Below are 5,754 nucleotides of genomic sequence, written 5' to 3'. Positions count from 1 at the left end.
GGGTGCCTGCATGGTTGGGTTCTGGTGAGGGCCCTCTTCCAGGTTGCAGACTGCTAACTGCCCACTTCTCACTATGTGCTCACATGGCAGAAGGGGTGCAGGAGCTGTATGGCGACCCTCTCACAAGTGCACTAATTCCATTCCTGAAGGCTCTGCTCTCATGATCTACTGTCATGCCAAAGGCTCCACCTTCCAATACCATCACCTTGAGGATTAGGATTTCAATATAGTAATTCTGGGAGACACAACACTCAGACCAAGTAAACAGCCAAGGGGCATGTGGTGCTATTGACAAACAGGAATGTGTGTATTCCTATAAATTCATAGATGTGTACAATTAATAAGGGTGAATCTTACGGTCTATAAATATGACTTTTGATATATATATGTATATTATATCTATATATATACATACATATGTATATATATGTATATTATATGTGTGTGTATATACATATGTATATATGTATATATGTATGTATATATGTATACACATACATATAATTTGAAAAGTCTGAGTAGAATAAATAAAAAGAAACCAGAAGCATGAATTTTAAAAGCAGCCAGAAGTGAAAAAGACAAATTACCTTCAAAAGAGCAGCAATTAAAGTTCAAAAACAATGAAATAACATTTAACATGCTCAAATAAAATAACTTCCAATCTAGAATTTTATAAGCAATAAATTTTAAAAACCTCCTGTAAGAATGAAGGAGAGTTAAAATATTTGTACAAAAATAAAAATAAAAACTGAAAGATTTAAACATGGCCAGACCCAGAATGCTCAGAAATTCAGGAAAGAATAAACAACAATTTTTAAAAGTTAGTGAAGTTAGGAGAGGGTAAAAAAATATGTTTAATATTATACATTGATAAATCAAACCAGCAGGTTATAATTTCAAAGGTAATCACTGAAAGAATAGTAGTGGGGTGTATGATTCCCAAACTAAGAGAAAGAGTAAAATAGAATAATAAAAAGTCAATCAACCCAAAAGATGGCAAAAAAGAAGTAAAATAGGAATATCTGAAAGCTAAGATAAATAGAAAGGTCTTAGATGGTAGATATAAAAGCATATATGAAAACAGTTAAACTGAATTGAATACCATTAAATTTTAAAAGACTCAATTAGCATAAGTTTACATTAAAGATAAATTGATTAATACAACATTTTAAAGCCTAAGATTTCTAAGGAACATGTAAAACATGATGATACTGATAGTTTAAATATAAAAAGATAGCAAAAGAAAAGATACCATTCAAATATCTAAAAACAGCAATTCTCATTTACTTGAAAAGTAAAACTTTCATTTCTATTACACATACACACACAAAAACTTTTTTACTAATGACACTAAAAATATAACAGAATTTGTGGGATGCTGCCAAAGTCTTAATCAATGGAAATTTTCAGCTTTATACATATTATTGCAAACAAAGAAAAGCTGAAAATCAGTGTTAAAAATGTTGTTAGAAACAGAACCACAAATTAAACATCAAGAAAATGGAAGGAAAGTTGTAAAAAAGATAAGAACATAAGTTATTGAAGTATAAAACAAATGACAAAGGTAAAAGCTGGTTTTATTTGAAAAAAAATCTTTGAAACATTTAACAAATTGATAAATTATTTTACAAAGGCAATAGAAAAATAAAGTAAATAACCAATACTATGGGTAAAGAAGAAGATCTACCACAGATCTTGCAGAAATTAAAATATAAAAAGAATATATTATGAACAGATGTATACTAAAATCAATTTGTAAATTTAGATGAATAGTCATATTTCTCAAAAGAAATATACAACTAACCAAAATGGAGAAAAAAAATATAGGAAAGCTAAATAGTAACATAAATATTAAATTAATTGAATATCTAATTGAATACTTTTCTACAAGAAAAGCTCTAGGCCCAAATGATCTTTTTTATAAGTTTTTCCCAAATTCTAAGAATAAAAAATGCTAGTGTTACACAAACTCTTCCAGAGAAGAATAAGGAAAAAAAAATTCTCCCAGCTTGCATAAATAGCACTTAATTCATGACAAACTTTGTATTGTAGGGCACTGGAGAAAAGATAATCAATTACTATCCACATGAAGAAAAAAAAATGAAATTTGACCCCTATCTCACTCTATACAAACAAAACAATTCCTGGTAGATTATAGATCTAAATATCTAACACAGAATAATAAAATTTATAGAAGAAAATATAGGACAATATCTTTTTTTTAACCTCAGAGATGTGAAAAGAAAGAATTTTTTGGTTATTGTTGCTCAGGTACAATCATTTTATTATATGCTTTTTGATATAATCAAAATATGTAATTATTATTATCATTTGTCTAAGATTTATAATTTTTCATCTTCTTTAAATATAATTGATAGCCAGAAAATTGTCAACCCTACTAGGAAGGATTTCTTAAATTGCACAGAAAAGAGTACAAACAGTAAAGAGGGAAAAATTTTAAAAATAAAAAAATAACTTAAAAAAAATAGAGAGAGAGAATGGGAGATAAAATATTTTCAACATTTTTAAGCAACAAAGGGTCATATTCAGTTTACTTAAATTAAAAACAAACCAAAAAGGACAACTGAATAGAAAATAGGACAGGATACATGAACAAGCGCTTAAATACTCATTTTTAATAGAGTCTAACCTCACTAGCAATTAGAGAAATGCAAATTAAAATCACAAGGTAACACTACTTTTTCTAATACACCCTGTAGAATTAAAGAACTGAATAGCAAGGATGAGGGCCTCTGAGAAGGGATTACCATAAAGTCGGGACAGTGATTTACTTCATTTGGAGGAGAAAGAGCCAACAGTGATTTAGAAAGAGAATGATGGAGGCCTCTGTGTAGCCGACAATTTCTATTCCTTGACTTCTGTTGTAGTTATAGTTCCACAGTTTAAAAATATTGAGTGAGAGAGAGGAAGAGAGGAAGGGAGATTTCAGAATGGGTGTTAGTTATCCAGGACTGTGGAACTTAATGGCCCTCAGAGAATCGCTGTCCTATCTCTTGCTGTCCTCAGGATCAGCGCTGGGAAGGTGGGCGCTTTCAGCTGAGAATATTGCTGACCCAAAGACGTTCATTGCTGATTCTCCAAGGAGGAAGGGGAGAATGGATATAGAATAAAAACTAGCCAGGGAATTTTAATCATGAGTAGCACTTTGGGAGTCATTGATGGTAGTAATTAGATGGGACAGGTTTGTTTAAGCTTAACATTAAGGTCTCCAGAATGATATGGGAATGTTCTGTTGGCTAAGAAAAAAATTGACTTAATGATTTGCATTCATGTGTGTGCACGCACACACACACACACACACACACATGCACACAGAGAAGAAACCCCAAAAGTGTTTATGAATCTTACCCCTCCATATGAAGCAGGGGTTACATATAATGATTAGAAGTATTTGGCTCACAAGAAGGAGGCTTTCTGGTGTTTTGGGGAGGTGGGGACAATGACTTCTATAAAATACAAAAGATTTTTAGACTAGCAGTAAAGACGTCTAGCAAAAAGATCTATAGTTATCAAAAATTTATTACCACTAAGAACAGACAGAAGTTCAGCAAATAATGATATAAGCTCCCCAAGTATTGGCCTTTCTTAATGTATTCTTTTCAATGACTTCAGAAGCTTTCTTAAAATATATATCATTATGCATATGGCACTTATAATTGTATACAAGTTATAAAAATTACACAAGATCTATTTGACAGTTTGGAAAATACAGAAAAGAATAAAGACTAAAAACTACCATAATTCCATTACCTAGAAATATTCTAAATATGTCTGATATTCCACTGTGTCAAATTTTATTTTTTCATACAAACATATGTACATGTCTACATAATATATTTGGCTTTGTTTTTATAAAGTTTGAGTTATATACTATACATACAGTTTTAATAATCTGCTTTTTTCCCCTTAGGAAATCATATAATTTATCTCTATGTCAACAAATATAGATCTGCATTGTTTATAGGTAGCTATGGTATTGGATGCATAGCATTCCATCATATAGGACTATTATGAGTTAAAATAACCAAGTACTATTTGTTGGATATTAAAATTATCTTTCTATTTTCCACCCTTAAAATAGCACTGGGAGCTTATGATGTATTACTCCAACTTGATTAAAATAGGTATTTTGTAAAACTTTCCATGTTAATGTGTAATGTTCAGATTTGTGTTTAGATAGAAATATTGAGAATTAATCTTTTCAAAAATCAATTACTTTCTAAAATCTCTGATAATTCTCTTTGAGGAGGTAAATTAAATAAAAACATTGTATGCCCTTATATTCAAATTGAATATTCTTAAAATAATAAAAATGGAATATAAGTAACAACAATAGGCATCAAGTGTGTGATAGAAGAGTATTTCACAAAGGTTGCATATATCTAGCAAGAAGGTAATTCATTTTTCTTTTACTTGCAATTTTGAGATATTTAAGACTAGCCACTAAACAAAAGAGAATTTAAAATATATTGAATGATCTAAACTGAATATACAAACATTTGAGAAAGATCCATCACTTTTGCTAAAATTTCACTTCATGCCTTCTCCCTAGCTCACCTTCGATGATGCATATCCTACTGTAAAAAAAGGGAAAGCTTCCTTTCACTAAAATATTTAATTTGTGTTTTTATTCAAAAGACAAAAACTATGGCTTGGGAAATAGTCCTAGCAAACAGTACAAATAACTGATTCTTATTCCAAAAATCAAAATAAAACCAAAAACCAACAGAACAACAAAAAAAATCTCTAGATCAAAATGGAAATTTTTGTGGAATACATGCCTTGAAATTATTTCCCTGAAAATAATATAAATTACATCTCTAGGAATTCAGACTCCTAAACCTAACATAATATACTTCCAAACCCTAAAGCACAGATTTATGTATTGTTCCTTAAGTGCTTACAGGGACAAGATTTTAAATAAAGCGAGTTCTGTCTTGTCATTAAAGACCACTTGAAAATCTCAAAAGTTATACGTACAAAAGGAAAATTATTTCAGTTGGGTTTTTAGTCTTATAAAACCACTTTCTATGTTTGATCTACTTTGTAAACACCATGAACTTCTGGGTTTCTAAAACTTTCCTATGATTAAAATATCCAGCACAATGCCCTGGATAGTTAGGCACTCAGTAAGCATTTACCGATTAAAAACAATGTTACATCTTACAGTGAACCAGTAAGTCTTATGCAGGGGGCAGAGTCAGAAAATGTCTTCTAGTCAGTATGATAAAAATTGAATAAATATAACACATGTGCAACACATGATATATATATGTGTGTGTGTGTGCATATATATATATACACACATTATAATTCTTAAAGCAGTTATTAGTACTGATTCATAATTTACAACATGCACTGTGCTTTCTAAATACAGGCACAAGATGGAAATAAATGTTTAAAATAACTTGAAGTTCTAATTGAATCAGAAATAGTGTTATTTTCTAGGAAACGATTTCTCTCTTGAATGCCAGTATCTGCATGTTACCTCTGCTTCCCAGAAATAATTATCTGTGTTGTTCATTTGCTGAAATATAGTTATGTGTGGGTAATTATAGCTATCACTTACTTTAATTGCCATCCTTTTACTGATGTGAACACAGACTTAGATCTTTTGTATATACTTAATTATTCCCTGGACTTGTGGTTATTTATCATTAGATTAGAGAACAGTTTTTAGTGTTAGAACGTTTTCGTTATATCAAACTAAATATTGTGAATATAAAGATATTT

The 5,754-nt window shown here is 30.2% G+C and overlaps 1 protein-coding gene across 4 annotated transcripts in view; it reads left to right on the top strand.

The window, feature by feature from the left end:
- Positions 1–5,754, top strand: part of MYO16 (myosin XVI) — a 516,601-nt gene that overhangs the window by 476,778 nt on the left and 34,069 nt on the right. The gene's annotated exons all lie outside the window — the stretch shown is intronic.

Source organism: Pteropus alecto, unplaced genomic scaffold, assembly GCF_000325575.1.
Source record: "Pteropus alecto unplaced genomic scaffold, ASM32557v1 scaffold13, whole genome shotgun sequence".
NCBI classification, from domain to species: Eukaryota; Metazoa; Chordata; class Mammalia; order Chiroptera; family Pteropodidae; genus Pteropus; species Pteropus alecto.
Note: the sequence above shows the minus strand (reverse complement) of the source record. Positions and strands in the feature narration are given on the sequence as shown.